This window comes from Muscardinus avellanarius (genome assembly GCF_963383645.1).
Source record: "Muscardinus avellanarius genome assembly, chromosome: 4".
NCBI classification, from domain to species: Eukaryota; Metazoa; Chordata; class Mammalia; order Rodentia; family Gliridae; genus Muscardinus; species Muscardinus avellanarius.
The window spans coordinates 61,060,861-61,078,670 of record NC_137789.1 but is presented as its reverse complement, the minus strand read 5'-3'; the positions used below and the strand labels follow the sequence as shown (position 1 = coordinate 61,078,670).

The following is a 17,810-nucleotide window of genomic DNA, read 5'->3' as shown; positions in this document are numbered from 1 at the left end:
ATGGAGCATTCATGTTAGGTGATTAAACTTATTTAAACTACTTAGGCCTGTGTCAAAACCCTTTTTGTGTGTGTGTGTGTGTGTGTATGGTGCTGAGGATTAAACCCAGGACATTCTACCTCCAACCTATACCCTAGCCTGATTTTTTATTCTTTATTTTGAAATAGGGTCTAGCTAACTTGTGGAAGGCCTCACTAAGTAGCTGAGACTGGCTGAGAACCTGTGATCCTCCTGTCTCAGCTTACCAAGTACTGGGATTACAAGTGTTTGCCACCACACTCCAGTCATAAAGTGTTTTCTTTTTTTTTTAACATAGCCTTGAAATATATTACAATCTTTAGGAATGCAACTATCAAGTTCATGCAAGGAAGATATCATTTTTTGTCTAGTTTGGTAGTTAATAAAGGGTTAGTTACCATGTTGAAAATTATAACAGTAGTAGAAAATCTCTGCATAAAATATGAATTGTTCATGAGGCACACTTATAACTTTGTGCATTTATACTTGTAAATTCATAGAAACACCATATACATGTGCAAGCCTATGGCTCCTTTATTATATAACTTGATTTTCCTCAACTTTTGAGATGTGAATAAATTTTACTTCCCTTTGATATTATGACTAGGTCATAATACCGATTAAATTCTGTGTGGATATAGGTATTGTTATATAATAAATACTATCTTATTCCAATATAAGAGACATAAAAGAGCCTTGGAGATATATTTTACATTTATTTATTTATTGTGATACTGGAGATTGGATACAGAGGCATTATACCTCCAAGCTACACCCTCAGCCCTTTTATTAATCTTTGTTTTGGAACAGGGTCTTGCTAGGTTGATAAGAGTCTCACTACTTGCTGAGGCTGTCCTCAGACCTCAGATCCTCTTGTCTCAGCCTCTCAAGTACTGAGATTACAGGCATGTACCATCATGCCTGGCTGACCCTTGGGTTTAATACAGATGAAGACTACTTTTTTAAATTTAATTTTTATTTTTTTATAAGTGGAACATATTGAGATTGGTGTACATTTACATTGTGCTTAAAAGTATATGTATTTTAAAATATGAGCAAAAGTTCTTTAAAATTTAAGCCAGCAACATTATTTGATTTCTTGATCTTGGAATATATCTCAGATTAGGCCTCTTGATTTTTTATATAAAAGAGGTTCAGAAGCAAATATCACTGTTTTGGCTGCTTTCTGACCTGCTGTACAAAGTAATCTCTTTCACTCTGTATACAGAGAAATATAGAAGAAATTCATTTTACAATCAATTATTTGGCGATATCTTCATTGGGATGTCCTGTCTGGACTGTTTAGTTCTATTATCACTGGACTGAATCCTCTAAAAATTAAAAAGTCATTTGGAGAAAAATCACTTACAAATAAAGTCAAAATTTTTAGAACGCTTTCCTTCAGTCGCTCTGTTCCTCTGGAAGGCAGCCAGTAGTTCAATAAAAACACATTGAGATGTATTGTAAGAGAGTATTTTGTTTTAATAGATACCATCATGAATGAGTAAGACACCATACCCTCTAGTTCTACAGAGAAAGTATGACTAATTTCTGGTCCAGAGAACTCAATTATAGTCTTAGGATTTATAGATGTAGTCTTCCCAAGAATATAGGAAGTATGAAATTTGGGAGAAAACAAAAACCTTTACTTAGAACACACTAATTATTTTTCTCTTAGATCTTAGAACTTCTAGCAATAAAACAAATATTGAAAATAATTTGAGATTGCTATAAATACATGTAATTATGAAAACCCAGAATGTCAGGTTAATAAAAAGAATTAATACTTCTTTGCCATGCATATTAACTTTTTGTGAAAATCAAACGTGATAAAATGTATACAATATTTTGTAAGGTCCAAGTATAAAGTAGTTGTTCTTTTTTGCAGTCTTTAAACTATGTATAATATTACAATTGGAATGTTTTGGTAGGAATTTATTATTTGAAATCCAAGAAGCCTGAAATATATGCATTTGTTTTCCTCAAATGTGCTACCACCAAAATCATTTGAATAATCAATTCTTACAGTATTTATTTATTGAGATTCTGATGCCTATAAAAAGAGCAAATTTGTGTCTCCCCTGGGTTCTGCTTTGTGTTATCTTTTCCAATTCTGGAATCTTCCTCCAAGATGCCAATCTGTAGCCATCTTTTATACTTTGTCTAAAGCACATTTTAATCAGTGTATGGTATGGATTCTTTCGAATAGATGCACCTTCAAGCTCCAGCCTTCTGCTTCTCCAATGGAATTAGAGCCATTGCCACTTGCCAGATAAGGTCTGGCTAAGGAGAAGATATTTGAGGGGCAAGAGGCTATTATCCTTTCTCTGGAAACACTATCTCATTGAGATCTGTCCTGCACACTTCTCTGCTGTGAGGTGCTAGATCAGAGGGTTCCTCAACACTCTTCTTTCAATGCTCTCTTTATTAAATCTCATTCTTCTCATAATTTTTGCACCTTGGGATACCCAGATGTTGAGAACGGGAAGCCATTCTCCTTATACCCTCTTTTTCTGGTGCCTCTTTCCCTTATCAGGGACCTGTCTTTCCTGCCTTTAATGGAGCAGTCCAACCACCACTTCACTCTGTTCTTCCATGCCATACTGAGGTGGGCAATTCCCAGCCTAGGGCTTGGAGTTTGGGGAGCCTGAAATCAGCAAGAAAGACCTTAGATGAGAAAGCAGGGTTTATTTAGAATCAATCATAGTTGAAGGAAAAGATAAATAAAATGATTTGTTATTAAAACATGATGCTCGTGAATAGGCATGTTGCTAGGGAAAAGTCATAAGTATTCTAGATGACTGTTATCAAATAAACGAGTTTGGTTTCTTTGCCAGAACCATAGGAAATTTTTATTTCCTATGGTTCTGGCAAAGAAATATTAACTATAACATTTACATGAGCTGCTTCAAATATATGTCCAATTGTAACTGATGTTGTTAATAATTATGCATATTGTAGATTTTGGTTTAAAAATGACTGAAGGACCAGCCACCATTTAAAGATGCATCATTGCATATGGATCACATTAATTTTTATATGTTTTAAATAGAGTATCTAAACTTTATATTCGCATGCTCATAATCTTTATCATTTATTTCTTTCATAATGTGGTTTGATCTTAACAACATCAAAATAGAGGGAAGCCTGAAGCACTTAAGTGGATCTCAGGGACCCTCAACATAACAAATAGATGGTCACGTATTTTCAAAAGGCTACATAGATATCATGTAAAAGGGGTAAAATTGGTTTAAAACTTTAAGGAGCTTGTCAAAGAAAGTCGATAATAGAGATTAGTTTGTTTGGAGAGGTGACCACAGAGTACTCAATAACTTTTCTCATGATGTCTAGAGATTCATTTATTTGTTTCTTGTGTTCACAGTGCTAGTCAGTGTTCTAGTTCCATAGACCAGTTGGATTTACAATCAATTAAAGAGAGCTCATTTTCACCTTGAAATTTTCTCAACTGTGAGTGAATGATTCAGCACAGGCACATGCTTATGCAGAAAAGCTTTGAAATATCCATCCTTGTGGATTTTTAAAAACAATTGTCTTTGAAGCCAATCAGTGATCCAATCAGTCCTGAGTATAAAAGAAATATTGATTCAAAATTTATTTTATTTCCCATTTACAACCAAGTACGGAGCTTTTAGGACTCTTCCAAAATGACCTATTTTCTAAATGTCCAATTCTGTTCATGTCAGGTTTGCCTTGTTTTCTCAAGGAGCTCTTTGCCCCTATTTCTAATCAACTGATATTTTCATTTTGCTATTATTTTTAACCTAATATTAGTAGTATGTAACTTTGGGGTCTCTATTATTAAAGCAAACATTGTTTCTTCCAGGATATGGGTTAGGTAGCACCTCCTATTGTTCCAGCTTTCTGGGATTCTTCACAATAGGTTCCAGACCTAGGTTAATTAACAACTCTGTTAACACCTCTTTGGGCTCAAGTGGTTCAAATACAGCCTGCTGAGACATTATTTCTTAAAAGGTGAGGACTAATGACCCAACTTTCAGGCACCATCTCAAAGGCCAGTTTTCAATCTCGTAAAAATTTTAAGTCAAGGAAGCTCAACATAGAAAGCCATGAGCTGTCATAAAATACTATTCCGGATGTAGTTGGTTGGAATTGCCTGGCCACTTGGTAACCCCAAAATACAAGCTAATAGTGATTCCACCTCATTTAGTTGTATTTAGGGTACTTGAGAGTTATGCTTAATAGACCATAAAAATTATACCTTATGACACTACTTAAATACAATAATAAGTCCTTGTGCAATGTTATACCAGAAAATCAATTTTAAAATGATGAATGTTAACTAAACCTGGCTTATTTTTCTATGTGAAGATTTTTGATTACATGACATTTTAGAGGAAACCTAATTTATCAAGTGAGCTAATAGTCGAGGCTATAGGTTAGCTTATGACTTTTTTGTGGTCATTTGGATAGTACATATTTAAATGTAGTTCTACTCAAATGTAAATATTAATTGTATTGATTACTATATCTTGAATGAAACATATTTATCTCCTCCAACAAACAGCATGAGAATATAATCCCAGCAAAAATCATCATTAAGTGGCATGAGACCAAAATTGGATGGCAGTTTGAAATGTAACATTATGTCCACATTCCTATATTATAACTGGATACTCATTAGGCTAAAAGGAATTAAAATGTGAAAAATTAGCTGGGCGTGGTGGTGCACGCTTGTAATCCCCACACTTGGGAGGCTGAGACAGGAGGATTCCGCAGGTTCGAAGCCAGCCTCAGATACTTAGTGAGGCTCTCAGCAACTTAGTGAGACCCTGTGTCCAATTAAATATAAAATGGGTCTGGGAGTGTAGCACGGAGGTAGAAAGCCCCTGGGTTCCACCCCCAGTACCACCAAAAAAAAAAAAAAAAGTGAAAAATTATACAGCCACAACAAGAACAGAACAGATTATTCTCCACCGATTGCATTGCCAGGCACAGCAATGTTAGGTACTGAATAGCTGCTATGTTATTTAATCTTCAAAACAATCCCATGAGGTAGTTACTAAAACTCTTAATAAAAAGATGAGGAAATTGAGTCTTAGTGGTTAAATATTTCACTCAAGAGCATAGTGCCATTAATTAAGAAATCAGAATCCAATCTTTAGTCTATCCCACTGTAAAAATCTATGGATTCATTTATTCCACAATAGATACATGGCATGGTCACATTTAGGGAAAAAACTAAGTGGAATAGAAAAAAAACATTTCTGATGTATCGAATATGCCCCATGATAGAAGGCATGGCCAGAACCCAAAGAGTGTAAAGGATTCTACATAAATAGGAGGGAATTTTAGAAGCGATTCACTATGTAATAATAGTATCATGCATCTTCTAGAAATCTTGTTGAGCAAGTGTTAAAGAGAGATTGAAAATTGATTGTTTAGGCCAACGGATGTCAAAAATTTTACACAGGTCATTGGACTTTGTTAAAAAAAAAATAGTATGTAATGTCTTGGTTCCTGGTTCTCTGAAATACTGTGTTTTTTTTCTCTCTATCCAGCTTTAATGTGATTTGTCAATGGGTGGTTGATAAGAACCCAATCAAGTCAACACATTTGTGTGGCCATCATCTGAATTAGCAGTTACTCAGATGTTACTGCCACTTGGATATTTAATCTTTTTGATGACATATAGACATGGCTTTATTATCTCACCTATAACTCAAATATATGTATAACCCTCTCTGAAGTAATACTCAGTTTCAGTTATTGCTTGAAAAGTAAAAAACATTGTTATGTTCATAGCCCTGAGCTGTGAAAAGTATTGAATGCCTGTATTATTGGTTGTCAATAATGAATAGTTCAAGAGATTTATAGACTTTACAAGCATTTATAGATTTCACATAATAATAGGAAGCTTACTAAGTATTTTCCTTTCTACATGAAATGGAGCCTATTAAGTAAAATAATACAGATGAGAACTTTTGAGAGCAATTTACTCAAATGGTTGTTTATTAAAATATTTCATAATTATTCTGTAAAAGTAATTTTATCTACACAAGATGCTTTACTATTTTTTTATTACTATTGAAAGGAATTATGTATTATCTCATTAAAATCTAACTTTTCCTTTCTCAAGAAAGTCTGCAACATGTGATTGGTCCAGCATAGTTTCTGATAGATATCAGGTGTTTAATTAATGTAGTTTTTCTTTCAACTGTTACTCAGTTACTCCCAGCCAAAATCCATCAAAGCTATAGCCTCTTAAGCGACTTAGTGTTTCCTTATTTCATTCCCTCTCTCATGAAGATGTGTATTTCAATATGGTATGCAATGACATGAGTGTAGGTGTCAGAATGTCCTGAAGTTTTATCCCAACTTTACTATATGACAGGTGGTAGCATTGTCTTCATTCAGAGTCTTGGTTTTCTCAGCAGTGAAATGGAGGTTAAATGAGGAAATGTAAAACTGTATTATTCAGTAAAAGCAGGTCTCTTTCTTTCACTTTCTTGCCTCTTGCATTAACATTATATTAACATTTCTGAATTGTGACAGATTATTTAGGTAAACTTTTTTTTTTTTTTGCAGTTCTGGGGGTTGAACCCAGGAGCATTCTACCTCTAAGCTATATCCCTAGCCCTATTTGTTTTTCTTCATTTTGAAACAAGGTCTCACAAAGTTGTAAAGGGCCTTACTATGTAGCTGAGGCTGGCCACAAACCTGTGATCCTCCTGTCTCAGCCTCCCAGGTACTGGATAGCAAGTGTGAGCCACCATACCCAGCTTGGGTTAAACTATTTGTTTCTGTTAATTTTGCCCTAGTAAATAGATGACACAGCTTAGGTCCTCCTGCCTGGCTGGCCTCTGCTACTCCTGTGTCCTTATTATCCCAGCACACCTTAAAATGATGCTTGGTAAAAAAATAAAACAAACAACAAGACAACAAAACAAAACAATGTACATGGTCATTGAAGACTTCTTAGTGAATTACCATAATATGTTGAAGAAAGGAAGGCAACAAAAATGTATTGAATACCTGAATACAGCAGAATGAATATTACAACCTGACTTATCCTTATACAAATATATGGTTGGTAGAATTATTCACTGTTTAAAAAAATGAACCTTGGAAGAATTAAATATTTTACAAAAGACAAATAGTTGGTGAGTGGGAGAGCAAAAATTAAACTCTGGGCTCCCTTGAAAACTTATTTTTTAAAAATTCTCTCATTCATTGCTATCATTAAAGAAAAACTTTCTTTCTAGACGCAAGCACATAAGGAGTTACTGGTACATTTTATAAAGATGGATTGGGTATGGGCCCTGTATTGGACATGCAATTGAAATAAATAAGGCATGTGCGTAAAATAACTGTAACGAAATACAGAATATATTAATCACCGGAGGAGAAATTCATACAAAATGCTTTTTGGTTCAAAGGAGAATGAGGATATTTCTAGTTGTAGCAGTCAAGAAGTATATGTATATTTTTTGAAATGACATTTGGGTTGAGCTTTTAATAATAGGCAGAATCTGGACGTGCATCCGTAGAAAATTTGGAAATACCAAGGAGAGAGAAAAATATAATCAGAGGTAGAGAGTAGACAGTAACTTTTAGGCACTGCAAAAAAAAAAAAAAAGGTGAGGCATTTAGTTTTTCTGGGACATCAACAGTGAGTAATGCAATAATGAGAAAAGGGGTGTGAAATATTGAATGAGTTTTAAAGTTTTCGGAAAGTACTTTAGTAAATGCTGTATGACATTGATGGGTTTTGATTTTAAGACTGACATAATATAATTTGGGATATATATATATATATATATATATATATATATATATATATATACATTGCAGTATTGGGGATGAAACCCAGGGGCATTCTACCTCTGAGCTACACCCCCAACCCTTTTTGTAGTCTTTTTATTTTTTATTATTTTAATTTTTATTTTGTATTTATTTATTTATTTATTTATTGTGGTTTTGGGGTTCCTGGAAACCCTTCTCTGCCGCCGGCTACACTCCCAGACCTATTTTATATTTTTATTTGGAAACAGGGTCTCTTAAACCAGCGAGGCTGGCTTGGAACCAGCGCAATCCTCCTGTCTCCGCCTCCCAAGCACGGGGATTAAAAGCTTGCGCCAACACGCCAGGCGGCTTTTTGTTTTTGAGGTAGGGTCCCACTGAGTTGCAAAGGGCCTTGCTAAGAAGTAGCTGAGGCTGTCTGCTAACGGTGATCCTCCTGTCTTAGCCTCCCAAACGCTGGGATTACAAGCGTGTGCCACCATGTCCGCTGATTTGGGAATAATATTAATGGTAGGAAACTACAATAATACGAGCCAAGTTATGAAGTGCTCACCTTGCGATCTTAGTCCAGCAGGCCATTTAGGGCTGCAAACAGTAGTTTCAGTGAGCAGTAAACCATTTTAGTAGAGGCAGTGGGTCTAGAGAGAAAGAGAAAGATGAAGGCAACATTAGAATAGGAAAATCCTTGCAACCAATTAGATCTTGGGCAGAGGAGAAGAAGGGACCCATGGTGACACCTGTGTTTCTGTTTTGTATCAGTGGAAACATGGAGGACACGGAGGAGGAGAAGCAGAGGCAGAACTAAAAGGAAAGATGACCAGCTTCTGTATGGACTTTCAGAGTTTGGAGCAAAGCTGGAAGCCTCTGAAAAACAATTCAGGGTCATTAGACATGTGGTTTGGGGTTGCGGAGAAAAGTTGGTAGGAATCTTGATTTGTGTGTGATTTGAATCCCCAAATATAAAGTAAAGTAGGGGTGAGAATAAAGTGATATGGGGAGACTGGATCTTGAAAAGCAGAAAGAGCTCAGGTAAAACAGCTGTGTTTATGTAGCAGGATAAGGAAGAAAGAAATAAAAAACAAAGCTGAAGCAACTAGAAATCAAAGAAATCGGAAAGCTTTTTTATTAACAGCTAAAAGAAGAAGGAATTTCAAGAACTTAGTGGTCAGCAATGTCAAATATTTTAAGGAAACTCAGGGAACTGGATAATACAAATGATTTCTCTGAAAATTCTTACTTTTGTGCATGGATGATTAATCTTATTATGTTTGTGACATCATCTCGGGATGACTCATTTTCTCTATTACTTTGGATTTTCATACCTTTTCTGTTGAGACCATTTTAATTGGCTCTACTTTTGAAGTCAAAGTGTCATTTGATTTCATTCATGTTGCAAATTATGTCAGTGTCTTTTATGATTCTAAGTATGTAAAGGTCTTAAAATTAATATTGAAATATGAAAACTGAATATTTTGCATAGACTACATTTTCCTTCGCCATCTCATTTGGTATTCTACAACTCTTTTGTTTTTACTATTGTAAGCAGCCAACTCATTTGTGGGATCAAAATCAGAATCAGAAACCATGGAGCTGAGAGCTGCTACACCCACTACTGTTTCAGCTTTGTGGACTGGTGTTAGATTCTCTAAGATTGAGGCTAGAGAGACAATATAAAGACAGATTTATCATAACTACAGAGCAAATGGAAATTTCTTGCTTTTCACAATTCTTTTTAAAGCTTTTCTGAGCTAAAGTTGGCACAGGTTTCTATTAAAATTATTAGCATTTTAAGACAAATAGTATTTTCTTTCAGTAATAATAAACTCTACCTAGACAACCTATAGATATGCCCAACCATATATGTCTAAAATAGAGTATATTCTTTTTCTCCAACTCGTTCACATCATGTTGCTTCTCCATCTCCAGCATCCTCCATTCATTTGTTCAATCTAGAGAGCAGAGAGTTATTTTTAATCTTTCTTTCTACTGCGCTTCACTCTACTCAATCTTTAGTGAAGAAGGTCCATCAAATATTACATCCTGACTGACTCTCCAATCTACCGAGTATTTCTACTCTCTTGCCTGCCAATAATTGTACCTCACTGTTTTCTTCCTAACTATATTGAATATACTGCTATGTCCTAAATTTAAAATAATAAGTAATGAGGAGTCAGTCCATGTCTTCAAGAAGCTTATAGACTGGTAGAGAGGACAGGCACTTGTCAGTCAATTATGCTAATATTTAACTATTAATAGCATAAGTATTCAAAAAATACAGAATACAGGAAACGAAGCAGGAGAAACGGGACACATTTCTTAAGAAAAATAAAGGCGTAAAGCTTTGATTTAGAGGACAAATAGGATAGAGATGGGCAAAGGGGAGAAAGCAGTCAAGGCTGCGGGAATTTTGGAAACTTTACGCTTGAACTTTAAATCTGGAAGATCTAATGTCAGGGAAGTTGGAATAAACTAAAGCTAAAGCTGTTGAAGCCGTCAGCATGCACGGCCCTTATATATGAGGTCCATGTACAGACTCTTCAAACCTGAAATATTTTGAAAGTGAAGGAAAATGGGTGTGCGTGTGTGTTTTAATTTTATTGGTGCGGTGCAGCCATACATCTTGCTGAAGTTCAAAGTGATAGAAGCATGCATACACACAGCATTTTGTGAGGACAGACACCTGTCCCTCCCCATGTCCCCATGTCATTGTGATTGGCACTGATAAACTTCTGTATGGACAGCGTGTCCGTTGAAGTGTTACCCTTTGGAAACTTCCTCCGTCCTCCCCACCTCCCTCAATTAGGTCCTAATCCTCGTTCCACTGAGGTTTCTTCTCTATTGTTTGGAGTCACTCCTGTGTCCCAGTTGGCCATAGCTTTCATATAGGAGGAAAAAGAAGTGACCTCTCATTTTTTTTGTGGTTAACTAATCTCAGTATAATATTCAATTTTATCTTTTTTGGGGGGGTACTAGGGATGGAACCCAGGGGCATTCTATCCCCAATATTATTTTTTATTCTTTATTTTGAAACAGGGTCTCACTGAGTTGCAAAGGGCCTCACTAAGTAGCTGAGGCTGTCCTCAAACCGTGATCCTCCTGTCTCATCCTCCCAAATGCTTGGATTATAAGCTTGAGCAACCACGCCCAGCTCGGAAAATGGGTTTTAAATTGGGAATTTTCAGGGAGATTCTGACCATACAGTTACTCTAGTTACAATCATGATATAGATTTTAGGTGTTTTTTTTTTTTTTTTTCTGAAGAGAAAAGGAAAGAGCCTGTTTGCTGTGGCACACACTTATAATTTTAGTATTTGGGAAGCTGAGATAGGGGGATAGCAGGTTTGAGACCAGCTTCAGCAACTGAGTGAGACTTTTAGCAAACTAGTGAGACCCTATTTCAAAATAAAACAGAGTTGGAGGTGTAGCTTAGAGGTAGAACAACCCTGGGTTCAATACCCAGTACCAAAAAAAAAAAAAAAAAAATAGGGGGAGGAAGCTATCAAAGAGTATTTATTAGGGAAATGAGTTTATCAGATTAGCATCTTCCTCTGCCACATCTACCCTCCCTGCCTATTTTTCCTGCTTTAATTTTCTTATAGTTTTTCTCATTGTTATTATTATTTAAAATAGCATATTAAGCCAGGTGTGGTGGCGCACGCTTGTAATCCCAGCATTTGGGAGGCTGAGACCAGAGGAACGCGGTTCGCAGACAGCCTCAGCTACATAGTGAGGCCCTTCGCAACTCAGTGAGACCCGATTTCAAAATAAAGAATAAAAAATTGGGCAGAGGTTGTAGCTCGGAGGTCAAATGCTTCTGGGTTCCATCCCAGACCCGCAAAAATAAATAAATAAATAAATAAATAAATTAATTAATTAATTAAAATAAAATAGCCTATTAATATATTTAAATACTTGCTTCTTTTTCCTACTTAAACTTAGAATCTGTAATATCAGAGACTTTTTTTAATTCACTACTACTATTTGAGTTTTTAGAATGGAGCACAACACATAACAGATGTTACATAAATTGCTAAATCAGTATTACCTTTCCAAGACACCATGGTTGTTATCTGAACTGATTAGAAGAAATGAGATGATAGCAAGAGATAGTGATCGAATGTAGCAGCTCAGAGACTGAGAAGTAGCTGGAAGGAATATATATATATATATATTGGACTGAGTGATAATTTAGATATAGGAGGAAAGGAAAACAAGGCATAAAAGATGATTTCTAAATTTCTGCAACAAGACAGTGGGTGACTTTGAGGTTCCACTAACTGGTCAGTACAAAGAAGAAACTGGTATAATAGTGAGAAACACATGTCCTCAGTAGGTCTCCATCTCTCACCAACATTCTGACCTGGGGCAAGTTGCTTATTTTTTTCACATTTCGATTTCCTCATCGTTAAAATGGAAGACTCGTATCTGTGTCGAAGACCAGAAGATTTAGGATGCAACATAAGAATGTATGTGACACATTCAGAACAGTGCCTAAAATATTAACTAAAATTTACTCAATACAATTGAGTTCCTGTGAGGGAGAGTAGAGAATAAGTAAGAAGAGAGGAGAATCAATTTAGTTTTGCAGTTGTTGAGCTTTGACTCTCAAAGGACATCCAAGTAGATATACCAAGATGGTATTCGTAGCAAATGAATTCAGATCTCAGAAGAAAGTCCTGGTTTAAAGATAGAAACTGGGAGCCATCTGTGCATGATTAATTGAATTCACAAAGGATGTTTGATACTGAACTCTGGGGGGCACAAACACATAATTAATAGTGGATAAAGAAGGCCAAGCAGGAGGATCAAGAGAGTTATGGCAAAAGCCAAGGGTCAAAAGACGGACATTGATGAACTATACTGATCCTTATCCTCTGACTTCAAGAAAGGCAGAGGCCCTGCTGCCAGACTGCTCTCCAAACCAGATGCGCTGGCCACAGTGATCATTCTGAAGCACTTAACAATCTTATAATGACTTCCCAAATCATTCAGATCCAAGTCAGTGTTGACCTGCTTTTCAAGGTCCTTCTCATTTGTATTCTCCCTGGCCTTTTTCTTAAGTGCATCCAACACACTGCCACACTTTCCCTTCCTGCTGTCCTGACTGACTCGATTGCCCTTTTCCTTCCTCCCACTGGTCCATTCTGAGACCTGCCAGACTCATTGCTGGTATTACTCTCTTGAGAAAGTGGTACCGAGAGGTAACTTACCTCTACCCCATAGCCCTCATGCTTTCCTCCAGGGAAACCCTTATCACACTGAATTATATTTGTTCATTTTGTTTCCTGAGGAAATCTTGTGCCCTGTCAAGATCTTCAGGACCTTGTCCAGTGTTTGCTGTAGGGTGTGTGCTAAATGTTTGTGCAATGAAGAAATGGCAAAAATGTGGATCCCAGTAACTTCTCAAACTTCATATAACCATTCCACACTCACTCAGATAATCTAAAATAAAGTTTCATATAGGACAGATCCAACTTCACATCATCCTGTGTTCACATTATAATCAGAAATATTGATGACAAATTTATATAAATGGACAAAATTAATCCATAGGATTATGAGATGACTAAAAAGTGTCACAGAATCATTACCTTAATCTGTAAATAATATTGTTTTGTATAATTAGAAATGCCAAGTTGGTCCAGTTCTGAGTGTTAGATTGAACTATCCTCTATACTTTTAAGTTAATTCATTTATTAAAGTGCTTACTCTATTCTAACACTTTCACAGGTGAGTTTCAGATAAGAAACATAGTCCTCATTCCCCAGCATCTTTGGGGGTGCTACAAAAGACACATAAGCAAGATGATTTAACAGAGGAAAAGAATGGAGACTTCCAAATTTCTGTTGAAACCCAGAAATTGATTATCATCTTAATCATTGGCTGGCTTTAAAAGTGATTTGTGCAAGGATAGTACTTTGTCACTCTTCTAAAAACTTGGGACTTTCTTATGTAAACTGAATAGTTACATTTGATTATCTACTTTATCCATACTTTTAAATTTATATATTTTATTATGGATTAGAAATGCCATTTAGAATTTTTATTGAAGACCAGAGAAATATTTTACCCTCTTTCTCAGATATGTTATTTCAGGTGTAAAAGTAAAATAGTGTAAAGTCAAGAAATTAAGTTCTCATTTGTGAGATATGAAAACTAAGAATTTTATCCTCCTTTCCAAAGTGGTTCATTTTGGACCAGATGTAATGAAAACACTGTCTGTTTTGGCTTTCGCTAGATTAAAATCTACTTCAAATTCTAAACTTAAAAGTTGATCATCATAGAATCAGCAGATAATGATGAGGTAGTGTCATTGTAATGCTGAGTGTCCATTCGGACATTAGGGGCCCTTTGTCTGAAATGGCACAGATTTGGTGGTAACACATCTGTGATTGTTACTGATGGCAGGTAACTATGGGATTACTGGGAAAAATATTTTGAAGTAATATATGTTTGTCAGGAAGAGATGTGTGATTCTGTAATTGGTTTTCAGCTTTATGAATCTTTCTCCATCCATTTTACTTGGATTTAAAATAATTTTTATTAAGATTAATCCTAGACTTATTTGTAGACGGAAGTATATTTGTCTTGATTGAGTTTACTATATTTTATATGTTTTCTTATTTTTGAGATAATTTTTAAGCGTCTTTCTTGCTTCTGAACCTTAACTAAATTGCTTTGCTTTTGCTATCTTTCTATAAAATGAAAGAATAAGAAATGATGTAAAAACCTAAGGGAGAATTACAAAATATGTATTTTAAGGGAAATACTTCAAAGCAAATGATTTCAAAATATGACTATGCTTTCCCAGAATTTAAATTTATGATTTTTAACAAATATGATTTCCTGACTTTTACAATATAAATATACATAATTCTTATCCAGATACATGCAGAAGTTCAGAAATTTCAATTTGTTATTTATTTTTTCAAGAGACATCAGCTCTCTAAATCTATGAGGTTGGCGAACCCCAGATCAAGAACAACCACAAAGCCGGGCGTGGTGGCGCACGCTTGTAATCCCCGCGCTTGGGAGGCAGAGATAGGAGGATCGCGCAGGTTCGAAGCTAGCCCCGCGCGCTGGCTTAGGAGACCCTGTTTCCAAATATAAAATGTAAAAATAGGTCTGGGAGTGTAGCCCAGAGGTAAAAGGGCTTCCAGGAACCCCAGTACCACCAAAAAAAAAAAAAAAAAAAAGAACAACCACAAAAAGTTGCATCTGTACTTAATATGTAAAGACTTCTCTTGTCATTATTCCCTAAATAATACAATAGAACAGATATTTACATATATTTATATTGAATTAGGTATTATAAGTAATCTGGAGATGACATAAAGTATATATGAAGTTGTGTGTAGGTTATAAGCAAATATTATAACATTCATATAAGGGACTTGAGTACCCACAGGTTTTGATAGTACAGGTCTTAGAACCAGTCTCCACGGATACTGAGAGATAATGGGAATCAATTTTAAAAGACAAGTAGCAGCTTATGAACTCTGTCTAAATGGCAATGCCTTTATTTTAGAGGTACGTGAAGCATATTTGCAGATTACCTAAAACTTTTGCTCTCTTAATATCTTCCGTTTTCACATCCACGAACTATCATCAGGGATAGTGGCCACCGATTTTATCTGGAAACAATAAAAATAGTTGTCTGATTTAAGAGAAATCAGCCAAGAGTGGATGTTTTCAGTTAGAATTATATGTCATTGGATAAAGTAAATAATATTTAACTTCATTAGCATTTCATAGAAGCAAAGTCACAGGCTGTGAGACCATGAATAGGTATGTCAAATGGAGAATGATGTAAAAATGTGAAGATAGTTGTATTTAAATGCTAACACCTGTGCAAGAACTCAGCTGCTTCCTAACTCACTGGACAAAATTGTTTTTACTACTGTACCCCAAACCATGAATGAGAAATGTGTTTTTTTTTTAATAAGATTTAAGATTTTGCAAATGCTTTGTACCTAGAACTGATGGGAGTAATTGGTAAACTGCTTAATCAAGTCCCACTTGGAAGTGAATGGGAACCAGAGGATAGAAAATGTAGGCTGGGTGAGTAACCCAACAAGTCAGCAGAGTTCTCTTTACAGAAAGAAACAAAGATAGCAGTAATTAATGACCCTGACTCTGTGCCAAAAAAGCTTTCTTCTGACAACTCCAACTTAATTAAAACTTAAGACATTTCAATGGCCTCCAAAAGCCCCTGATGGGGTGAACTCTTGCAGACTCGTGAGAAAATTTTGTAAATTAAAGGAAAAGATGTGTGTTTCCACTAGTGCCATGACTCTAATCCCTGACAGTCAAAGAATCTATTTAGCCCAAGCCTTTTCTTTTAACCGGCTCACACCTGCAGGCTTCCTGGCACTTCCTCTGCACAGAGAAGGCAGTTTTTGTGTTTCACGGAAGATCAGATAATAGGAGCCTTGCTGTTCCTTTTGTTTTTGTGCATTGTTCATTAGCCTGTGAGTGCTGCAGGCACACTTATATGCTTGGCTTGCTCCAGAGTAGAGCATCGCCTGAAAGCTTTCCGTGGTACAACACAGGGTGAAGATGGGTTAGCGGAAAAAGTAAGGTTTTGTGTGTGTGTGTTTTTTTCTAAATGTGAAAGTGGCTCAAATTAAAACTCACAGTTGATGGGGCAGCCTGAATGGTTGTGGCCTGCTGTTCTTAACACAGTGGAGTGACAAGAAACGAGGTTCTCTGCTAGACAGTGCAGATTTGAAACACAAGGAAATGTGCCGTTAAATAGCCCTTGCTCCTTTTATTGCTACCATTTTTAATTCCCTTGAATCAACAAGCAGAAGGATTCCCAGTAGGTGCAGAAAGGAGGCATCCTGTGCTATAAAGAAAACTGCACAGTGATCTATTTATTAATAAATATATCCAAGGCTGAAATCTTAGAAATGACATTGGTGGAATGCCAATAGGGGTGAATGTTACTTGATTTACATGAGAATAAAAAAAGTTTAACTTTCCCCCTTTTCTTCCGGAAAGTGTCTTAGTTTTTTATAATAGCAAATACCACTCCCAGCACCCCACTAGGCAGGCTCGCTCTCTCTCTCTCTCTCTCTCTCTCTCTCTCTCTCTCTCTCTCACAAGCATCCTGTTGCCTCAGGCAATCTGGTTGCTCAGACTAGAGAGGGTCAGTTCCAGGACTGTCTCTTCCCTTTTGGACTCGACTTGAGGCTGGTGTGTTTGAAGGGCACAGAGATGCTCCTGTTTAGATCCAGACTTGGGTATCTTGTTAAGTGTCCTTACTAAGGAAAGAAACACTTGTCTTCAGGTATTCAACAATCTCATCCTTTGAACCTTTCAGGTCTTTGTTTACTAAAGTTAATTATGCAGAATTTCTCCTTTGCAGGTGATGGACAATAACTTCTATGAGCGGTACTGAGCTTATTTTTCTGGGAATGAGTGTGATCAGAAGACTAAGCTTTTACAAAAATGTTGGAAATGACTATTGAGAACAGAATATACTTCACTTGATTAAAAAAAAATACTAAAATGTCTGTCCATGAGCATTAACCTGATATAATGTATGGGTCCTGGCTGTTAGTGTTTGGAAAGGCTGGCCAGCTAGTTATTCTTTTCTCTCTAACCACTTTCAGATGCTAAATGCAAAGGAATTGGGGGAGGGAAGGTAGAAATCAACATGTTTGATACTATATTTAAAGGGTTTTTTTTGATTGTTAGAATTTCAGAATACTAACCCTTATCCAACTAATCTAAGAACAATAAATACCACCTGTACCCTTTTGTGTATTTTGAAAAGAAGCACATAAAAATATTTTAATGAATTACTCAAACTCATGTAGTTTATATTGAATCATAGTTATTAATATATTTTCTCTCTGTTGCTATTCTTACTTTGGGAGTTTGCTCGTCTAAATGGAATTGAATCACCCCAATTAAAATGGGGGGAAAGTTTTTCTAAAAAATAAACTACTGTAACAGAATATGTTTGGGAGTTGTAAAAGTTTTTCCATTGAAAAAATCAGAATT

General features: G+C 35.9%; 1 protein-coding gene across 2 annotated transcripts in view; it reads left to right on the top strand.

The window, feature by feature from the left end:
* The window catches only part of ZFHX4 (zinc finger homeobox 4), a gene marked incomplete at both ends in the record, with an annotated part of 166,146 nt that overhangs the window by 57,815 nt on the left and 90,521 nt on the right, over positions 1–17,810 (top strand). The gene's annotated exons all lie outside the window — the stretch shown is intronic.